Genomic DNA, 200 nt, shown 5'->3' on the forward strand with positions numbered 1-200 from the left:
AAATCTACATGGAGAGATGTATTTATATAAATGGCAATTCCCCCACCTTTAGCTAGTCCATCAACACGATAGATTTGAAAGCCATTCATGCATGCATCATTGTCAGATATAGATTTGTTTAGCCATGTTTCAGAAATAACAACTATATCTGCTCCTGTTGACCTTATCCAGATTTGAACTTGGTCAATTTTAGGTAGAAG

Source organism: Etheostoma spectabile, chromosome 11 (genome assembly GCF_008692095.1).
Source record: "Etheostoma spectabile isolate EspeVRDwgs_2016 chromosome 11, UIUC_Espe_1.0, whole genome shotgun sequence".
Classification (NCBI taxonomy): domain Eukaryota; kingdom Metazoa; phylum Chordata; class Actinopteri; order Perciformes; family Percidae; genus Etheostoma; species Etheostoma spectabile.